General features: G+C 37.5%; 1 long non-coding RNA gene across 1 annotated transcript in view; it reads left to right on the top strand.

Annotated features, from left to right (window-relative positions):
- The first annotated feature begins 1537 nt into the window (after positions 1-1537).
- LOC118017040 overlaps positions 1538-21641 on the top strand; it is a 75582-nt gene continuing 55478 nt past the window's right edge. The window contains exons 1-2 of the long non-coding RNA XR_004681035.1: positions 1538-1579; positions 4831-4891. This is a non-coding gene — a long non-coding RNA (uncharacterized LOC118017040). The remainder of the gene's footprint in view (positions 1580-4830; positions 4892-21641) is intronic.

Genomic DNA, 21641 nt, shown 5'->3' on the forward strand with positions numbered 1-21641 from the left:
TCATGAATGCCATCTTTTTTACAGTATTGTACATATCGGTATTTTTTATTACTCAGATTTAACCAGCTTTTAAACTTCTTTCTAACAATGTTAGTGGCCTCCAATTCTCCACATATGCCTGGCTTTTAAAGTTGATTTAATTTATGGAAAAATCACCCTTCTTATTCCCCCTTTCTTTTTTAAACCTCGCAATGTTAGTGTAATGTAGTAGAGGGAGATTTGGCCTGGGACTTTGGACAACAGCGTTCTAGCTGCAGCTTTGCTTCAGTGGTATGACCTTGAACACCAAGTCATTTAACCTCTAGGCTTCAGATTTATTACTGTAAAACTAAGGGGTTGGAATAATGCCTGAAATAATGCCAGTTAAAACTCTGACCTGATGACTTCACTCTACTTGTACAAGGCAGAACTGCCTGGAACAGAACCCTTCTGCATTGTTCTTGCACCACATTTTTTTCTTGCTTTCATTAAATTTCCCTCAAGCAAAAAAAAAAAAAAAATCAGATCTTTTGGGCCCTCTGATTCACTATATAAATTCTAGAATCAGCATTTTAATTTCCACCAAAAAAAAAAAATGCTGAGATTTTTGAGTGGAAATGAAATGAGTCTATAGATCCATTTAGGGGAGTTGATGTCTTTAAAATGTTGACTCTTTTCATCAGTGAACATCCCTTCATTTATTTAAGTCTATGATTGTCCAATAATGTTTTCTCGTTTTCTTTTTTGAGGATTTGCCTAAGTACTTGATACTTTTGATGCTATTTATAAAGGGCATTTAAATTGTTTTTTATTTTGTTAAATATTATAGTCTTTGTTGGTTAGAAATAAAACTGATTGTTTTTATATGACCATATCTGTAGACTCTTGGGATTTTCTACATAAAGAAATGTATCATCCATTAATAATGACAATTTTATTTATTATTTTTCAATCATACTTCCTTTTTTAAACCTTATTGCTCTGGCTAGAACTATAGTATAAAGTTGAATGAAAGTGGTGAGTGCAAGAATTCTTGTCTCATTTCTAATCCCAAAAGTTTTATAAGATATGACTAAGTCAACTTCAATAAATTATACTATATGACTTTCCAAAATCGTTTTATGATTTTGTACTTGCAATGACAGGGCAATAGTTCTAGTGGGAATACTAAGCATCTATGTGAATCTAGACTTCTGATAGTCTGTTTTTATATTTCTCCATGCTCCCTTCCATTTCAAAACTCAACCACTGGAAGAAAAAACAAAACCATTACAGAGATTTGCTTCTGAGCATGAAGTGAAAATGAAGAGGTTTGAAGACAGGGGTGGGGCTGGACAGAAAGCAGGATCCAGAAGGATGTATTTGGTTTACTCCATATTCTTCCATATTGTTACATTCCTCATATCCCTAGTATATTCTAGTGTGTCATTTTTAATTCCTAGGAAAATAATTGGGAAAAAAGAAGGGTAAAATAAAAATAGTATTTTAAATGAATGAACTTGAAAACATTAAAATTACTTAAGTGTACATGAGCAAAGATGCATTTTTATTTTTACTTCACAGGATCTTGGCTAATGACACAGAAAAAGACCAAGTGCAGGTATGTACTCCACAAAACTGGATATAATTGCATCCTTCCACTGCCCTCATAGTCTGAGGCTTTCCTTCACACCCAAGAGAGGCTTGTGGCAAAATAATGTATGAAGAAGACACATCTTCACAAACTTATACTTCATTTGAAGTTTTTTATTTTAGGTTTTCTACAAATTATTTGGATATTTAAGTATGGGTTTTATAACATTGAATAATTATCTGGATCTGAATGTTTGTTTAAAAAAAAAATGATTTTCTTCCCAATACAATTTCATAGTGATTTTCCACTGATGAAAAACCACAGTCATATTTCTTTTCCTACATATTTTGAAAAATGAAACTAATGAGACTCTGGAAGCCAGACAGTATTTCATCTTCAAAAATGCACTTAAACATAATTATATTCAGCTCTCCCCCACATTTTTACCTGCTTTGAAGCTCTCTTCCATGGCACAAAGATTTTATTGGACGATATTGGAGAACTTATCAGCTGGCATGGTGTTAATTCAATCTTGTCAGTATAGCTTTCGTTGGTGCAACAAAAAGAAAATTGCATGATATTCTCCTTTTTAAGTCCAATTCTTATTACAAGTTTTGTGTACTTCTCTCTCTTCCTTGGCAAAAATTTTCTTTTAAAGAATGCCAAGTTAGGGGGCGCCTGGGTGGCTCAGTTGGTTAAGCGACTGCCTTTGGCTCAGGTCATGATCTTGGAGACCTGGGATCGAGTCCCACATCGGGCTCCCTACTCAGCAGGGAGTCTGCTTCTCTTTCTGACCCTCTTCCCTACTCATGCTCTCTCTCTTTCTCTCTCTCTCAATAAATAAATAAAAATCTTAAAAAAATAAATAAATAAAAAAATAAAGAATGCCAAGTTCTTATGTGAACCTGAATGCAATGGTAATGAAAATAGTGTTTGAGTGGGTTCTTGGACTCCTCATCTGAACAGACTGGCTAGAAGACTGGCCTTTTGGTACAGGAGGACTCCTGAGCGTGTCCTTTTAGTGCGATCCTTTCTCTAAGCCACCCCTTTTTATGAAAGGATGCGTTATTGAGCTATTGTTCTATTTGTAAATGGCTCCATATTGTATAAAAACAGAGCATGTCATTTCATGTACATATTGAAGAGAGAACTCAACTGTGCTGCAGAAGAGCTGGTTTTAAACTTGCTTAGTTTCTGCTCATCAACTAGATGATTCTTGAGGCCTGTTGGCTCACCTGGAAATGAGGTATTTGTATTTGATGATGCCTAAAAGCCATTTCAGTTCTAATAATCTATATAAAGCTTAGGAAGGGAACTATTCTATTAATTTCTTAATGATGCAGCTTTAAGTTGTAGTAGAGGGAGAAATAAGGTGGTTTTCAAATTTTTATTTACATTTAGAATGGAATCAAGCAGTTAGGTGAGAACACTAATATGTAGCGGTGATATATTTTGTGATACCTTTTGTTGAAAGAAACAGTTTGGAAGGATGCCCGAAGTTTGTTTTTTCCCCCCTCACTCCTGGGCTTCCTACATAACCCTCCATTTCTAGAAATAAGGGGAAGAAATAAGGGCTTCCTACACAACCCTCCATTTCTAGAAATAAGGGGAAGTCTTGAGCAATTGGTTTCAAACTGGGCTTGTAAAACCCTAGAGTTCTACATAGCCTTTCAGAGAGTTTACAAACATTTGATATGAATTTCCCTTTTTAATATATATATAAAACATGTATATCTTTATTTTAAAGTATAGTATTTACTTATTTAACAAATATTCACAGAATGCATATTATATGTTGAGAACAGTCCTCAGGTCTCAGAATTCAGGAATATACAGAAACAGACAAAAATCCCTGCCCTCCATTAAATTTATATTCCAGTAGTGGTAGGAAGGAAGGAAAAAAGAAAAAGAAAGGAAGGAAGGAAGGAAGAAAAGAAGGAAGGAAGGAAGGAAGGAAGGAAGGAAGGAAGGAAGGAAGAAAGAAAGAAAGAAAGAAAGAAAGAAAGAAAGAAAGAAAGAAAGAAAAGAAAGAAAGAGAAAGAAAGAGAGAAAGAAAGAAAAAAGAAAGAAAGAAAGAAAAATATATAAAATGAAAATTTTATAGGAGTAACAGGAAAATTAAGCAGAGGCTACAAAATCTATCAGAAGATTAGAGTACATCTGTCTGAAAAGACGTGGTTTAATAAAGACGTGAAGGAAGTGGGGAGAGAGCCAGAGGAATAGCAGATGCAAAGGCCCTAAGACAGGATGGACTATGCCTGGTGGGCTGAATCAAGAAGACAATAGAAAGAGAAGAGGCTAGGGAAAGAATAGAGGTCTCTGGCTTTAACACTTTAGAAAGCTTTAACCCCTTCATCAGTGCTATGTGGTCCAGTACTTTTACGTGAAGCTCACCTGTATTCTCTTCATATACATTTGAATATGGTACTGAACAAGAATGTTTATTTCTATACTAATCTTGTTCAAAATCAGGCCTGTAGCAGTCCATTCAAACAAAAACTATATATTTTCGGGACACCTGGGTGGTCAGCAGGTTAAGTGTCTGCATTCGGCTCAGGTCATGATCTTAGGGTTCTGGGTTCGAGCCCCATGTCGGGCTCCCTGTTCAGCAAGGGGTCTGCCTCTCCCTCTTCCTCTGCCTCTCCTCCTGGCTTGTGGTCTCTCTCTCTCTCACTCACTCTTTCAAATAAATAAATAAAATCTTAAAAAAAAACTATATATTTTTATGGCAACACATGTGGTTTACGTTAAATTACATGCCAAGCAAGACTTAGGTATATCTGCTTACTTTTCCCACAACAAGCAAATTCATAACATATTGAAAACATTAAATTGTAATTAGCTCTAACCATCATTTTAGGTTTAGATTACTTCTAATCTAACATATTTATTGATAAGGAATGCAAACTATTTTTTAAATATTGTTATTCCATGCAACTCAAAATAAAAATTGTCATTTACATCCCTTTCAGGCTTCCAAAGTGGTTAATTAATAACATCTTGAGACTTCGCAATAAACTGCTATCTTTTACAAAATTAGTATCTTTTTCTTCCTGGATAACCAAACAAAATTCAACTGTAAGTTGGGTGTTGAAACCGACATGACCGAAAATAGCATCCAGAGACCCCAATATCAAGTTATTATGTTCATTAAAACAGTCTCATGGATCTCACAAATAAGATTAATAAAAAATAAATGCTATAAATTTGAAATTATAAAATAAATTTATATTAATGAAATCGCCCCTTTATCTGGTTAATCTATGTAATTTTTACAGACTTGGTGCCTAGTGAGAAATGGATGGAAGGTGATTCTGGAGAAGTCATAAGTGCAAGCAGGTAAGGGAGTGTATTCTCTTCTTTTCAGTCTTCATTTATTCATCCCCTCGTGTAAGTAGAAAAATGAGTTTTTCATTAAATATATATATATATTTCCATCCTTATCATTATCTGGGGGCCCATTCTGGAAGGAGCCACTGATGCTAAAATCATTCGGTGAAAGTTTGCTGGAAAACAGAATATTCATATTATTTATATGATGACAAAGAATTACCTCATAGGTTAGTTAATTTATAAAGGAGAAATGGTACCTTTGTGAAAGAGAGAACTTTCATAAACTACTTTAACCAAGTGATTAAGTTTTGTATCATGTGCCTCCAGAGATGATGAAATGGCAAGTATACAATGCCACCTATGTCATATTGTCAAAATTTCTAGAATCTAATCATGAGGAAATAATCAGTAAAATCAGAACTGTAAGCTAGTCAAAGACAACTGGACTATACTCTTCAACATGTTTCTGTCATAAAAGACAAAAAGTAGCCCCGGGGGCACCTGGGTGGCTCAGTTAGTTGAGCATCCGACTCTTGATTTAGGCTCAGGTCATGATCTCAAGATCCTGGGATCAAGCCCTGCATCAGGCTCCGCGTTCAGCGGGAGGTCTGCTTGAGATTCTCTCTCTCCCTCTCCCTCTGCACCTCCTCCCCCTGTTCTCTCTCTAAATAAATAAATAAAATCTTTTTTTTTAAGTGGTTCCAAATGAAGGAAGGCTGAAAATATATCACAACTAAATGTAATACATGAACCTTGATTGGATTTTTTAAAAAGCTATAAAGGACATTTAAAAGACAATTAAAAATTTTTAATCTGTACTCTATATTAGATGTTATTGTATATTACACCACTTTTTAAATTCTTGGAAGTGAACATGGCATTGTGATAATGTGGGAAAATGTCTTTATCCTTAGGTGACAAATCCTGAGATATTTAGAGGAGGAGTAACATGAGGTTGTACTTTATTTTCAAATGGCTCCAAGAAAAAAAGGAAATTGGAAAAGATATATATTTAGATGGATAGATAGATGATAGATATAGATTAGATAGATAGATAGATAGATAGATAGATAGATAGATAGATAGATGATAACAAGTAAAGAGCACACAAATGTTAGAAAGTTTAACCATTTGTGAATTTAAATGAAGGGTATGTGAGTGTTCACTGTGCTATTCTTTCAACACTTCTTCAGGGTTGGAAGTTTTCAAAACAAAGATTGGGCAACACAAAAGAGAGAGGCTGGTGTCACTGGACAACAGAGTCTGAATAATTCTGACTTCAGAGTCACTGTTCCCATCAGGGGGATGTTTGCCCACACCGGTCACCAAATGAGGCAGATTAGCAGTGTTAGTCAAAACAGCCTAAATCAGGCTGTAGAATGGCTGTAGGCTAATTAGTGAGCCTCATCCAACCTCAGTCTAGTTAATTTTATTGCCTTAATTCACATACAAAAAAAAAAAAAAAAAATTGCCCAGACAAAAATGTAAACCTCTCTACCGGAACTCAAGAAAGAGCTTTAGAGCACATGGAATTTAGCGCCAAAGGAATTATGAACTGGTATTTGCTCAGATTTGTTATGTTTATTTACTCACCCTAAGAAAAATATTTGCTTTTTGTAACAAGATTCTTTGAATTCACGGGAGAGCACAGCTGACCCTGCACATTTGGTGGTGGGGCGTATAGGGGAGAAGAAACATACATTTTGGAATCCTACATCACGGCCTCCAGGAAGTAGAGGCCCTTTGCTTTCTGCCCTCAAGATGCTGCTCTCAAGGTTGGGGGAAAGGTACCCGTGGTTGTACAAGTCCCAGCCGCCCAGAGTTCGGCATAAAGGGAGCGTCTGTGTTGACAATGGGACTCTGGCTTCCAGTGCGAATCTGCCCTGCAGTGCCAGATCTATGCGAAGTGCCCCGGGCTCCCTGGCAGCATTCTAGCTAGCCCGCTAGAATTAAAGGGGTCATGAACTAGAGCCATACCAGAAACCAAATGGGAGAGGCAGTCACCTCAACTGTCATTTGTAAGGCTGGGAGAAACAATGAAACTATTGAATAGAAAAGGGCTTTTCTTTCTCTCACCAGTGAAACAAACCTTAAGATATGAAGATCAAGGACTGCTAGAGATAAGAGACACCAAAGAACTGAAACCTCTTAGCAGCAGGTGGTAACAGTGGGGTCTGTCCTTTGAAAAATGTGTCAGATCCTTTTAGGACTATGTAAAATACTTCTGGTTCCCATGGTGACACTGGTAATACTTTGTCCATCATTGTGATACCGAGATCTACATTAAGCCATTTAAAAAGCACCTTAGAATGCTTGAGGGTTAAATTAGTTTCTCCTCTAAATTGCTTGGTGTCAACTGTAGTTGAGATAATTGGAGGAGATAGACTCGGTTTGTGAGAAATACTGACCAATGTGTCTTACCTCTTACAAAGCTCAGAAAGGGATGAAGCCATAAACTGTGAGTCCCTTTGCAAACAGCCCCAGACACTAATCAAAATACACGTCTCCAGAGTGAAAGAGATGAAGTAATTCATTAGTCTTCATGCTGTGCCGACCCTCACTTAAGGAACGCCATTTACTGCAGTATTGCCTGTTCTCGAGGATAGCATTTTATTTGTCTGGTCTTTCCTTAATGAATTTGTTTCTCCGGAAAGGGCATTCTCTAACAAAATTGTGTGGAAACACTCCACAACTCCAAGGCGGGACTCCTGCCCCTGACCCATATCAAAAACTGTTTCTTGTGGTGTTAGATTAACCATCAACCACAAATCTTCCACAAGTCTGGAAAAGATGGGCTTTCTGGGGTTTTTGTTTTTTTTTTTTTCTCTTTTACTGGCTTTTGCACGTAATTCTATTAACAATAAATAGGATTTTGCCAAGTTGTGAAGTAAGAAACTGAATTTCCAGGAATACAGATTCCCAGAAGGTTTGTTAGCTGCATTCCTTCAAAAGTCTAGATTGGTCGCCATATAGTTTATGTACCACATTCTGAACCTCTGCAGATTTATCTTTCCAGTGGGGCTAGACTGGCTGGAGTGACCCTTCCTCCCCAGTTCTGCCCATTTTTCTTTAACGCAACATCAATGTTCCAATACCTTTGACTAGAATACAGGTGTTCTCCACATGACTCAAGGTTCACAAACCTACTGTGTGACTTCAGTGTCACTTCCGAGAAGTTATTCAATGAGTTTGTGAATATCCTGCTATCAAAACAGGTTAATTATTCTTCAGAATAAGGAATACGTTAAGTTTTTAACACACTATAGGACCTATACTGAAAAAAAAATTATTTTAGTATGCTATTTAAAATTTTCAGAAAAATAAAGGATTTCTACCACCAATACAATCCCAAAACAAAAAGAAAAATTAGGTTTCATTTTTGCACTATTAAATCAGAACTGTACCACATCTTTTATGAGTATAGCCTTTGTGATTTTAGTTTGTAAAAGATAATAAACACATTTGTTCATTTTCAGTACATGAAATTGACACAATGTTTTGTCTATTTTCATGCCATAATAATAGTAATAATAGCTAATATTAACTGAGCACTTAAAGCCTGCCCTGACTCTATTATGCATATGATCAATCTCATTAAGTAGAATCCATTACTGTTCCAATTATGCAAATGAAGAAACTAAAGTGTGGTGAGGTGACAAAACAAGGAAAATGTGTAAGGTGTTCTGAATGACTCTAGTTTCTGAGATCTTAATTGCCACACTGAAAATGTGCCATAGCCACTCTTGTCCCTAAATTTCATATTTTCTTACATTTCATGCAAGTTTACAGGTATATTAGTCTGCCTGGGGCACCATAACAGAATATCATAGACTGAGAAGCTTAAACAACAGAAATTTATTTTTCACAGCTCTGGAGGCTGTGAAATCCAAAATCAAAGTGCCAGCAAGGTAGGTTTTCTTCTTGGCCTTTTCTCTTGGCCTATAGGTGGTTGCCATCTTGCTGTGTGCTCACATGACCTCTTCGTTCTGCATTTACACACACACACACACACACACACAGAGGGAAAGAGAGAGAGTTCTAGTGTCTCTTCTTATAAAGACACTGATTTTATCTAAACCTATCAGATCAGGACCCCACCCCCTAGCCCCCCCACCCCCCACTATGATCTCATTTAACTAAATTACTTCCTTAGAGGTCCCCTCTCCAAACACAGTCACATTGGAGGGTAGAGCTTCAACATATGACTTTGTTGGGTGGGGGAGACACACAAACATTCAGCCCTTAGTAACAGAAACTTGGTGTCTTTCCAAAAGAAAACTATTCCAAGTTCATTAAAATGCTAACAAATAGGAACTTCTCAACTCCCAAATTTCACCCTTTAAAAAACTCTGCAATATCACGTGTATTGCAGACCTCATCTGGACAAATAGATTGAAGAAGTGAAATTCTTCATTGTTCTCATTGTCTTAGCTAACAGGATGACGAGAGGTGACCCCTGAGAGGGGACTGTATCAGAGAACTAAAGCAAAAATTCAAGCAAAACAATGACACCTTGCCTGAGTCATTGGGAAGATGGCTCAGATCAGACTCTAGATGATTTCATCAGCCAATAGTGTTAGTGGATAATTTTCTTCCTGGGCTATGCTCTGTTTTCACTTATTATGAGAGAAAAAAATGTGTTAATCTAATCACATGTTATAATCCAGGCACATGTATATTTATGCACCTAGAGATTAGCATACAAATTCCAAATAACAAAGTAAGAAATGATCAGTCATGGCGTTTTCTAGAAACATAGTTTGTATTTCTTTTTTAATTAAGCCTAGTCATTGAGTGATTTATATGGAAAAACAAGACTAAGTATGTATGTTGTATACAGTTGTTGATTCAATAAAAAGGAAGATATCTAGAAACAAAGCTCTGCAGCCTCTGTAAAAACATGCACTCTGTTAGAATTTCAATTGTCTGACATGGTTCAGATCCTACTCAACTCATTACGATGTTCATGGTCGATATTTTTCACCAGCACAATGAAGCATGCCACAGTATTTGAAACCATAGCCTGCAAACGTTACTGTTACACAGCCTTCTGCTCCCACAATGGTGAATCAAGATAAATGCTATGGATTTTCTCAAATCTACTCTTTCCACTTTATACAGTAGCAGGCTGGTCAGGCAGAGACATCTCTAAGCATCTATGCAACAAATTTAGGACCTTCCAGACAGCCACAATATCTATTAGCAGGTGCCAAATTAGAGTATTCCACAAGAAACATTTTGTCCAGATGAATATAGTGGCAGCTTCCCGATCTCATAGAATTTCAGTGTGAGGAATAGCAAGTTGACTGAAAGCACAAGTCATTTACCAAGCATGTAATTAAATAGACAGATGAAAGGTAGTTGATACATGGGTGGATAGACAGACCTTCTTATTAGTCCACCAGACTTCCAATGCAATGACAACTGGAAAAGCTAGCATTGTGTGTGTGTGTCATTGGGAAAATGGGCTTAACTCTGATTTTATTTCCTTTTGGATTCACACATTTTTTTTTTTCTTTCTCCCTACCTCTGTGTCCCACTTCAGTGTTCCTTATGAACCAGAGCAGAGTCAAGAAATATCATATTTAGAGGAGGAAAATCATTCACACACTTCTAAGCTGCTAATTCTTTCCCAATCAGACAGACAAAGCACATTTCTCTTTGGAATAAATATGTTGGGATCAAATGAATCGCCAGAAAAAGGTGTTGTGCTTTGTTTGTTTTAATTTCATTGCACATGGCTTGACTTTTGTTTGTCTTTCTATCAGCCTTCTACACTTACCTTGGCATTTCTCCTAATCAGCGAGCAGGACTACATAGGAATGTTTGTCTACAAGTTAAATTTAGGTAAACCTGGCCACCTGCCTCCCTGTTAGGACTTTCTCACCAACCATCAGCTCACATTATCCAGTGCCAACCAGACAAATAACCACAGGATTCTAAACTTGCCCTTCCTTTGGAAGGGTCATTCTCCCTCTCCCCACCCCTTTCTATTGGCTCTTTGGGATCAGATGGCTGGCTTCTTGAGTATCTTGCTCCCTTGGCCGAGGAATATTTTCCATCATTAGACCACTGATACTGAATGAGACACTATGAACAATATTATTTTTCTATCTTCTAAAAACTACATTTCCTATAAAAATAAGATTCCCAGATTCTACCCAAATTCCACAGATAGTTACTCTGCAGCATATTAATGGATGTAAGACGTAGTTCCTGCCCATAGAAAAAAACTGTGCATAAGTAATAACACTATAACACATAGCAAGTGGAATATGAAAGGTAAAAAAGTTCCAAATGTAATGGAGCACAGAACAAAAGGAGAGATTAATTATGAATGGAAGAATTACCACTAAGGGGAGAAAGATAGCATGTGAGCCAGTTCTCAGTAAGGATGCCTTGAGAATTGAGGGGAGTGGGCAATAATTAAGAAGCTTGTAATTTAGACAAAAGAGTATGGGCAAGGCATGAAAGAGGGAATTTTCAAAATGCAATTGTGAAACAATGAAGACCATATTTTGCCTACACAAACCAAAGCTTCCTATAGGATTGGGTTGCAAATACTATGCTCAGAATTCTTACTTTATTCTGTAGGCCAGTAATTTCTAAAAGCTGGCCATGGACCAGTGATGGTTTAAATCTAAGCTTTCACCAGACTGGGGAGAAATGAGAAAAATAAATACAATCTGTAAGGTTCTTTTTATGAAACGAAGTGCGCTCAAATCAAAGGTCTTTCCTTTAACATGGGATTGTATCTTTCCTATATCTGGAATCAAATACAATTGCTGTTTCAAAATAAAAATTGGCAACACTGTTTTGGGATCCCGAGTATATTTTTATTTTACTTGGTCCATGTGATCCAAAATCTGGGGGCTACTTCCAAAGGTAATGTGGATCCTAGCAAGGGAGATAATGGGATGGATATTGTTCTCTAGGAGACACAACTGTGAAAGTAATAACATGAAAAGAGAAAAATAAAGGAAAAAGGGAAAAAAGGAAGGAGGGACAACAATAAATTAGATAGTGTAAGGATACAAGGAAGCTAGTTAGAAATCTAGGGCAAGAAGCAACGAGGACCAGGGTGCCTGGGTGGCTCAGTTGGTTAAGTGTCTGCCTTTGGCTCAGGTCATGATCCCAGGGTCCTGGGATCCAGCCCTGAATTGGGGTCCTGCTCGGTGGAGAGTCTGCTTCTCCCTCCTCCTCTGCCCCTCCCCTGACTTGTGCTCTCTCTCTCTCACATAAATAAATAAAATTTAAAAAAAAAAAAAGGCAGTAAGGACCTAATCCAGAACACTGACATAGAGAATTGAAAGAAAGCAATGGTTGCAAGGGATAGGATCTACAGGATTGACAATTGTGTAAAAGTACAAGTGAAGATTATATTATTGTCCAAGAGTCTGAGCCACTTGGCTTCCTGTACAGAAAGGTGGGTAAGAGCCAGCAGAGATTTGGAGGCGACTTGGAGATGTGACAGACTGGACCTGGGAATTTGGTAAAGCTTAGGGAGATACACCTGGGAATCATCTGCATAAAGTAAGAGCTGAGAAAGATGAGTCAAAGAAAAGATGGTGGAAGAGAGAACTCTGAGTAGAGAACACCTCTACCACTTGATTCTCCTTCATTAGTTGAGGTCATATGAGAACGACCAAGGTTGAAATTCACCTTTTCTGGACGTACCATGATCAGTGAACTTTGATATTTGCTATCATCATTTCCTTACTGGTCAACCTCTAATACTATCATCTTGAAAATCTCATGTCTCTCAAGATATTCTCTATTAACACATTTCTCTGTTACCACAAACCTCAATTAAGTCACTATCACATATGGGGGTGAGCTGATAAGTTAGGAAGTAGCAATTATTGGGCTTAGGGAATTTAACTCTTTCCATCAAATATAAGGAGAAAGAAAGAATTAAATTTGAAATAGAATGACCCTTCAGCACTATAAGAAATTGTGTAATATTAGCAAAAGAAGGACCCTCGAATTTTAAAGTTCTTTGGGGATTTTTTTGGGGGGGTCCTGGATATTAGAGTTGTGGTACAATTTAATTTTTGCATGTAACAATAGTTAATATTTATTGAGCATTTACTATAGGCAGGCACTTGACAAGCACAACCTCACTTAAACTTCAAAAAAAAAAAAAACCTATCAAGTGGGTAATTTTAGTGTGCTCTTTTTTCTAGTAATAGAAGTAATACTGACAGAAGATAAGTTACTTGTCCAAAGTGACCGAGTAGAAAGTGATGGAGCTGGGATTAGAATTCACCTGTATCACTTGGCTTCATACTTTGGCAAATGACAGAAAACCCAAACACAACCAGTTTAAAGAAAAAGGGTCTTTATGAGTTTCCATAACTAAAATGTCCAAGAGCTGGACAGGGGCTAACTCCAGAAGGAACATAATAAATAACTTACACCATGACATCAGCATACAGTTTCCCTCTATTCATCCTTTCCCAGTTGCCTCTGCGTTGGCTCCATTCTCAAACATCCCCTCCTGTTGTCAGAAGGTCTCCAGTAGATCTGGCCTCATAGCCAGGCTTACCTAAGACCTGCAGGAAATCACTACTGTCTGTAGCCCAGCAGGCCTAGGAAGAATCTCATTAAATCCTTTCATTGTGATTGGGTCAAAGCCTGCCCCTGAAGGAATCGTGGGCATCTTAGCAATGTTACACATTACATGGCCAAGCCTGGAGCCAAGGGTGCAACAATCCAGGATGTCATTAACAGAACTCAAGTGCACAGATGCCGGGTGGCATGATCAGGAAGAAGCTCTGACAACTGAACTTTCTTGCTGAACAACCTGAGGTTTAACCACTGTATTTTTCCAGCTAAACAATGAAGATCCACAAAAAACAGAGATAAGACTTTGAACATGAAAAAGAAGAAGACACTACTCTTGGAGCATATTTTATATTAGGAGTTAAAAGCCTGTAGGAAGAACTAGATCTATTTCTGCTGTGGTAACAACATAAATGAACACATTCCTCCAAAGAGACTTCCTTCTGGGGGGTCAGGGAGGAAGGGAATGGACATGGTACATTTGTCCCAGATTGCTCTTGAGGTGAATGAGAAAGAGACGCAGGCCTCAATTTCTCCCTTCTAAGTCAGGTCCAACTCCAAACTCCTGTCCATCTAGATTTTCTTCCATTTTCTCTCTAATACACTGGATTTAAATTGAGGTAGGGCGACATTAGTACCCAGTGCTCCGTTTATCCTTTTAAAGCCTGTTGAAGATCCCACAAAAGAACCAATCTCATTTTTGTAACAAGTTCCTCCCTATGAGAAAAGGACAAAAGAGAGAAAGCCCTGATCCTATTTATGATTGTCTCTTTCTGTGTCTCTAGGAATATTAACTTGCTGGTTGCCTCTTCATCTCAAAACCCTTTTTTTTCCTTTTAATTTTAGCTGACTCTCTGACATATTATGGTAAGAAGAGAACAAAGCATGTGGGTGCTTGTTATTTCAAGGATATGTTGATGAAATGGTTTATAATGCAATTAAATCCTAAGTCTTTGTGCTTAAAAGAAAGAGGAAGCACTCTATTGGGCCATCCTCTAGCAGTAAAAATTCAGCTGAAAGCCTATTACTTCCTTTTCTTTAAAACTCTAACTTCCTAGCCAGTATTGCCAGACAAATGAAATAGTTCGTTCCTGTCCTTTATGTTGTAGCAAATGTAGAAGAGTCTGTGCTTCAATGGGGTAGGTTTTAAATGAAAACTGAAAAGCCTGTGTTCTTTTAGTTTCAACACCTCATTTAACACTTTGCTTACCTTCAAAAATCCTACAGGAATAGTGAATATATACCTTTGCAGTAAAAGGCAAAAAATATATATATACCTATTAAAATTTAACCGTAAGACAAATGGTGAACAGAATCCAAAAAGAGAACTGGGTTATGGTTTCTCTTTTTTCCAGAAGGCTATCAGATACACTTGCAACAGTTTGGTAAAACATTTCTTTTGTGGGGCCCTTTTATTCTTCCAGTGCTCACTTTTCTCTTCCCAACTGCTTTCTTTTTTTTTTTAATATTTTATTTTTAAGCCATCTCCACACCCAGCATGGGGCTCGAACTCACAACCCCCAGATCAAGAGTCCTATGCTCTACCAACTGAGCCAGCCAGGGCCCCCCCGAATATTGAAAATTGCTTTCTAATATTGCTTCTAATATTGAAAAATTAAATTTCTTTCTAATATTAAAAAATTAAATTTAAATTTCTCAAAGGAAAAGGCAAAAGAAATAGAGATAATAGACACTCCTATTCTTCACTTTCATTGTTTTACTCTCAGATAAAAGTGGTAAATAGGGAGCCTGAGTCCCCAGACTGGCTTCACGCAGCAACCATCCCAAACTTCACCCCAGCCAAACTGAGCAGCACCTCTCTAGGTCATACACTCTGACTTTCCCCTGCTCTGTTGCCGTCTGTGACTCTAACGCCTACACCATAAATATTCTTATTGAATGATAGGTAGAGCTTCTGAACACATGGGATGACCAATCAGGAGAGGGCTAAATAAGTCTCTAGGCAGAGTCAGCAGACGCTCAGGGCTCCCGCAACAATGGGGCACTGGACACAGAGACAGAAACAAAGAAAGCAAACATTTCTGCCCTGATGAATCTACTTACAATTCTAATTCTTGCAATCAGAGTATCTTTAAGAAGCTATTTTAATTGCAGCATGTATATAGTTTTTCATGACATCTGGAAAACTGAACTCTTTTATATTAAATATGAGAGGATATTGTAATCTTTTTGGAACCTCTAAGTCAGGCTCTTCAATGAGCTCTCCAAAAGCCAATTGGCAGCTAAGGCCTTGACAATATATAGAAAGCTGCAGCCTTCCTTTAAGCCTGGAGACAATTTCTGGAGAGGGAGAGTATCTGAAACAAAGTCGCACTTGGGAGCACAGAGTTCTCTGAAAGCCGCTTTTCTAACTTCCTGGGTCCAATTCCCAGGGACCCTATATTGTATCATCAAAATGTTAGGATCCCTTTCCTTGCTTCCAAAAGTAACACTACAGCACAGGATTTCTCAAAATGAAGTATGAGTCACTGGCCTCAGAATCACCCAGAGTGCGGGGTGCCTGGGTGGCTCAGTTGTTAAGCATCTGCCTTCAGCTCAGGTCATGATCCCAGGGTCGTGGGATCGAGCCCTGCATCGGGCTCCCTGCTCCGTGGGGAGCCTGCTTCTCCCTCTCCCACTCCCCCTGCTTGTGTTCCCTCTCTCGCTGTGTCTCTGTCAAATAAATAAATAAAATCTTAAAAAAAAAAAAAAAAGAATCACCCAGAGTGCTTATTTTTAGAAGCCTGACCCTCCGGCTACTCCCTCTGACTCTGCAATTTGGGATTGGACATCGGCAATTTTACAAAGTACTACCGCACCATACTAAATTTTGAAAACCACCATGTAGGGATGTATGTTCGTTCATATATATACATGTTTGGCATAATAATTTAAGTATAAGGAAAATATTAAAGACATGCGTGAAAGAAGTCTGTGACACAACCATTGAACCTTGCCAGAAGCACCTCTTATTTGGATAGAAGTTAAGGCGGAAATCATGACAACCTCAGAAAAGCTACTTAAACCTATCAACAACTCTCCTTCCACCCATTTATATATCTCCTACTGTTTAGTTTCTATTGGCATAAATAAATAAGTCTTACATGATGTCAGCATTGATGTTTTAAGAGGCCACATTTTATTTAAATATATTAGTCACAAATTGTATGGCACTTAAAATATTGTTAGTAGAAGAACATAGAAAACAGAATGGTGGTTATATGCCGATGAAATAGAATTCTTCTATAGAGTGACTCAATTATAGAGTGACTCACTTACAACAGATAATTCATTTTAGTGATGAACTATCAAGTCCAAGTCTGGAAGCAAAAATACAAATTTTGAATATCTGGCTCTCTTTATACTGACCATAAAATTTTTAAAAAATCATTCCCTCCCAACACAGGACATTTTCTATTTTTCCTTCAGAATCCAACCAGCTAGAGTATCAAGCTATTTCAGAGAGCTTTATTTCAGATGCAGTTCAAAGGGAAGGCAAGTTAACAGCAGAATCCTTTATGGGAGCTAACCTTAAATGAGAGAATCTAATAAAGGATGCCGTGTATTAGTAAGGGGAAAAGGTAACCGGAAACATTTTCAGTGACAATGCACAGGAAGAGCAAAAAGCTATCATGGCATAAACAATCCGTTGTTTAGATTAGTTAGATTTCACTGTGGAAATACGGACATGTTGAGGATAAATGATACCTGACAATGATCACCCTGCCATCCTGTGGATTTCAGGTGCTGCAAATCTCCTGCAGGGAACATGCCTACTTCTGCCCCTCTGAACACATCTTTCTCTCACTGATAATTGCTACCATATTCTCCTAATATCGAATTCACTTCTTCCCACTAAAATAGAAAGACCTCAGGCCGATGAACAGATCTTCGGGTTTTTGTTTTAAACCACAGTCTAACAAAGGCTTCATATAGATAAACTCGCTCAGGTCAAAATATTGATGAGTTACCTGAAACTTGTCAAAATGTGACTTGTAAAGTTCTATCTACTATAAAATAATAGTAGATGCATTTGATTATGATCATCGAGGCTTTTATGTATATGAGATTCACTTTATGCCAAAAAGCTTACCAGCATGATAGTGCCCAGCGCTTCAGTTACGGAGCAGCAACCCAGCTCAGAGAGTCGTTTGGCTCCTTGCATTCATTTACTTCTTACCTGTTGATTAATCGAGGTCTACATGACAAACACTGCCTGGTGAGCAAGAAGGACCCTGGCTTCCCAACCTAATGTTCCACTGAACAAAAAACAAATAGTACACAGAAAAAACAGGGGCACCGGGGTGGCTCAGTCGGTTAAGCGTTGGACTCTTGGTTTAGGCTCATGATCTTAGGGGTTGTGAGATGGAGGCCCTGGTCGGGCTTGGCCCTCAGCTGGGAGTCTGCTTGGAGATTCTCTCCCCCAACCCCTCCCCACGCTCTCGCACAGTCTCTCTTTCTAAAATAAATAAATACATCATTTTTAAAAAAGGAAAAATAAAATCATTACAAGTTATAAAGGTATCATGGAATAAAGCTACGGAAGCTATAATAGAAAGGTAGCTGTGGAGGGCAGGGAAGGCTCTGCTTTGCTCAGCATGATTAGGACAGGCTCCCAGAGTATGTGCTATTTAACAGAAGTATAAAGATGCTAAGAAGACAGCCATGTGAAGAAAGGGTGGAAGAGGTTTTAGGTTGGAGACATGGCATGTGCAAATAGCCTGCAGCAGGAAAGAGCTTGGCATCCTTAGGAAAGTATACAGTGCCTAATGTTTCTTAAGTATAGGCAGGAAGAGGTAGACACAAGAGGAAATTAAAGAAATAATAGTTGGGGGCCTGATTCAGAGTCTCAAATGCCATGGTAAGAAAGTTGCAACATATTCAAGTGTCAGAGGGAACTATAGGACAGTTTTTGAACAGAAGCTCTTTGGACATTTTTACATGTTCAAGTAGAGTCCAAACTTCTTCAAAAACTCTTACACTCTTCCATCAAAATACAAGAGGACAAAGCTTATCCTCACTGCCACATTCCCCCTCTCCTGTTTGTAACCTCTGTTCCCGTACAGTGAACCTGGTCCCACCTACCTGTCCGGAGGTCGTATCTATCTGTATGCCCAAGGAAACACTCCCTACACTCAGTACCATTCCTTCACAGCCCATCCTTAAAAAGTTATTCTCTTTTCTTATTTCTTCTGAGTTACAGCCACCTCTGTCTTTCCCCCTTTATTTCTGTCATTTTTCATAGCATGATCACAATGTATACTGGAAGTGTTGAGTAAATGAAAGAGTTTATGAATCTTCACTTCAGCTATGAGAATGTTAACAGCAATTTGAGTTATGTTGAAAACTTTGGCAACTGTCACTACCCAGCTTTGAAATAAGGTCAGATTTTTCATTTGCTATTGGACTACCAAACTCCAATAGAGACATAGAAATTATACATACAGTTTCCATAGCAGCCCAGTCTTTCTTTCCCTTATCTATGTTTCTGGACCCTTTGTCTTCCCTGATGTGGGGAGAGTAAACTCTACTAATCAACAGTCTCAAAATCTCCAACAATCCTGTGCAAATGCATCCATGGTTGGTATTTCAAAACCAATGATGGATAAGAATGTGAGAAAGGAATTAGAAAAAAAGAAACATAAATTTTCTTATCAAAACATGGAAGAAAGTGGGGAAGATATAACAAAATATATACCAATATGAATTCCCATTCTAGTCAAATAAAGCAACCATCTTCTTCTGGATCAATATTTTCTTCTCTTCCTCAACACTAAAACAACAAAAGAGGATAAATAAGAACCCACTGCTTCCCAAAGCCCCTAACTCCTCTGGCTTTTAGGATATAATAAGAAAAACAGATATGGTTAATGCCCAACTGTCACTTCACAATTTTTAATTAATCATTGATTATCACTGATCTTTGCCTATGAGAAGAATGAAAATTTCACAGATTTAATTATTTCACCCAATTGATTTATATTTTAATTAATTTTTTAATGAACAAGTAAAATGAACATGAATTTTTTTTTTTTTGCCTACAAACTGGATAAAATACTCCCAATAAGCATAAAAATACATATATCATCTGGTCAGACAAGACAGTTCTTGTACACAATCAGTATTCAATAAATATGATGTAATAAGTAAGGAAATGGTTTAACATCTTACAATGTAAAATTAAGGATGTAAATATTTTCAGGTAAGGCAGATATACATATATGTTGTTAATTATTCTGCAAATCAGTAGGACTTGTTCCACATGTGTATCATCACAAATTGGAGCATATAGGTATGCCTACTCCAGCAAATATTTTTGGAAATGTTTTGTTAATTTTAGTAATAACAATTTTGTACCATGGGGACCAAAATTCTGAAAACAATTCATCCACACAAATTAAGTTTATCTACATGTGATGAAGCAGTGTTTTCCATAGTAGGTTCTAAAAAATGTGAGCCATTTCATACTCCAACAGATCTTGGTTCAGGAGTTTTAATGAGAAAAACTTACCAAAATGACTTCCAGCTACCATCTTTCTAGGGAACTACGGTGAGTTAAGTAAATTTGTCTTTGTAGTTTTCAGTGTTCTTCTTCCTTGGAACATTCACTCATGGAAGATTTTCAAATATCAGGGAGAAACAAACAGGTCAAGTGCACAGATGTCCACAAGTTCTTGTTCAGGTTCAGCACCAAATAGATGACTGGCATTAATTAGCTGCAGTTCAAGATTCTGAGATAAAAAAAGTGCCTTAAAAATTAGTTGAAGCTTGACACAAAAGGACTTCTTAAAATTTCACGAAGCGTAGGGCCTGAGAGAAAGCTCTCCTTCATAACTTAATCGGCAAAAACCTGAAAGTAAGATATCTTTGCAAGCCTTTTTGAACTATTTTAGCTAGTTGGCAATAATCTGATTTGGACAATATTAACTGCTAATAAGGTATGAGGAAAAAAACCTCTTAATGACATTGTTTATCATGATAAAATGACATTGAAAAGCTGAGTCAAAGCTCAAGGGTGAAAGAAAAGTCAACTTCAGAATACTGATGTATTTTCTCCTAAAATAGTTGGGCAAAGCCAGTAATGAACCTTGAACAATATTGTGATTTGAGTTACTTTTTTTAGGATGTTTATCTTGAAATATTCTCAGGCTTACATAAAAGCTACAAATAATTACTAAGAACTTTTTTTCCAGAACCATTGAAGAGTAAGATGTTGATTTGGTGCCCATTCACTCTCAGATACTTCAGTGGGTGGTGCCCACAAGGAAGGATGTTCTTCCACTAGATAATCGCAATATAATCAGCAGGCTCGGGAGATTACGCTGATGTATTACTGCCATCTCATCCTCACATCCTAGTCATGTTTTTCCCATTGTCTCAGTATCTATTATATTAAAAGAAACACACATCACATTTATTTATGTCATTTCAATGTCCTTCAGTCTGGGACCATTCCTTGGTCTCATGATCTTGACAGTTTTGAAGATACAAGCCAGTTATTTTACAAAAAGTCCCTTAGTTGGAAAATTTTGAAGTTTTCTCCTCATGATTAAGTTAGATTATGCATCTTTGGCAGGAATACCACAGAAATGAGGCTGTAACTACTTTTCTCTTTGTAATTAGTAATTAATTTTGTGAGAAACTTAAACTATGTAAGAATTTCATTTCTCATCATATTGTCAATGTATTCATTTATTTACATCAGAATAGACTCATGCATTCTAATTTTATTAAATGACTTACACCCATTATTACTATTATCTATATAGATGTTTAGTTTATCCCAAATTTAGTTAGTGGCAACCTCTTTCGGTTGGATCCAACATCCTTCTGAGATGTCCCTGTCATCCGTTGAGCACTCCCTTAGTTTATGCACATGACGTTCCAGCATCATCTTGTAATCCCCCAATCCAAGCCCTGAAATTAGCCATTCCTTCCTTTAATGTCATTCCTTTAAATAAATTGTATTTAGAAATCAAGGTCTGGACATCAGATGTGCCACTGTCCATTGGAGAGTTGCTGCTCCCAAATCCACTTTGTGGACAAATCTCGGGAAGATGTGTGTGTGTGTGTGTGTGTGCGCGCGCGCGCACACTCATTTACAGTGATGTTTGTTTCTATTATCTGTCTACATGCTGAAACCCATGTACTAAATGGTTTTTTACACCAATTCCAATCTACTGCCTTAAGG

The sequence above is a fragment of the Mirounga leonina genome, unplaced genomic scaffold (assembly GCF_011800145.1).
Source record: "Mirounga leonina isolate KUSES-001 unplaced genomic scaffold, KU_Mleo_1.0 Mir_168, whole genome shotgun sequence".
Taxonomy (NCBI): Eukaryota; Metazoa; Chordata; class Mammalia; order Carnivora; family Phocidae; genus Mirounga; species Mirounga leonina.